This window comes from Pygoscelis adeliae, unplaced genomic scaffold (genome assembly GCF_000699105.1).
Source record: "Pygoscelis adeliae isolate BGI_AS28 unplaced genomic scaffold, ASM69910v1 Scaffold135, whole genome shotgun sequence".
Lineage (NCBI taxonomy): Eukaryota > Metazoa > Chordata > Aves > Sphenisciformes > Spheniscidae > Pygoscelis > Pygoscelis adeliae.
In genome coordinates this window covers 1675298-1676495 of record NW_008824908.1, presented here as the reverse complement: position 1 = coordinate 1676495, position 1198 = coordinate 1675298, and the positions used below count along the sequence as shown (strand labels likewise).

General features: G+C 37.0%; 1 protein-coding gene across 1 annotated transcript in view; it reads right to left on the bottom strand.

The window, feature by feature from the left end:
• Nucleotides 1-872: 872 nt before the first annotated feature.
• Nucleotides 873-1198, bottom strand: part of GMNN (geminin, DNA replication inhibitor) — an 8370-nt gene continuing 8044 nt past the window's right edge. Inside the window, exon 7 of the transcript XR_663643.1 lies at nt 873-952. The gene's annotated coding sequence lies outside the window, so the exon portion shown is untranslated. The remainder of the gene's footprint in view (nt 953-1198) is intronic.

The following is a 1198-nucleotide window of genomic DNA, read 5'->3' as shown; positions in this document are numbered from 1 at the left end:
CCTACATACTTAAACAAAAATAAAAGGCGAGATGATTGTTAAGAGAACTAATTACACAAATCTCTGTATAATTTCTACACATTTGGCAAGCCTTTCACACATGCATACAAAGTTCCTACGCTTACTATATAAGATAGTTCTACTGCATCCATGTTTTAAAAAAATACTCAGGACTTTTCAGGACAATAAGTGAAACTCAACCCTTTTAGAACATTTTAAAACAGCAATTAATGCAGCATCATAAAACTTCTAACAACACTTTCATACATTAGTATTTCTGATATAATAAGCATAGGGAGATTGATTGATCAAGGTCCAGTACATCCGTGACAGAAATACATCCGTGGCTTTTATTCCTACACAATTCAGCTCTCATACCCAGTCTTCTCCTGCAGCATGTTTTTTCAAGAGTTTATACAGCAAACTATTCTCTCTGCTAATGAATTAACATTAATAAAACCATAGTAGCCTTGGTTTGAAGACTTTAGGTGCAAGTGTACGTACCACTAAGTGGCACATGTCTTTTTGATGTAAAAAGTTCCTCTATTACAGGTGGGCCAAATGCTGCAATACAACCATCAGCCTACAGGAAGAACTTGCATGATTTATTTTGTACACAATTCATTTCAACAGAAAGATCCAGCTACTCAAGGGACTGTCTTGTCTTTGTTATTTAAATAAAATCAATCAAGAAAAAGCACAAGATTTAAATCTAATAAGCATTCTTCTTGACCATCTTGATGAAAATAAAGAGCCAGATGCAGATAATGCATGCAAATTCTGGATTTGTTACTTTCTGGCAGTTCTTTGTTCTAACAGCAGCACCTGTATTACAGCAGTTCACAGAGCAGGAGGGGAAATGGTGGAAGCGAAGTTGCACTTGCTGTCTCAGTTGGAGTGGTCTGCCTGGCCAGCTAATTATGCAACAGCACTTTCTTCCCTTCTATAGTCTCTGCAAATGAAAAATACTCCTGATGTTTAAAAATAAAGCCACCTCTGACAAATGACTGTTAACCATGAATAACTTAACTAAATTAGAATCATTAGAATCATAGAATCATTAAGGTTGGAAAAGACCTCTAAGATCATCAAGTTCAACCATCAACCCAACACCACCATGCCCACTAAACCATGTCCCTAAGCCCCTCATCTACACGGCTTTTAAATACCTCCAGGGATGGTGACTCAACCACTTCCC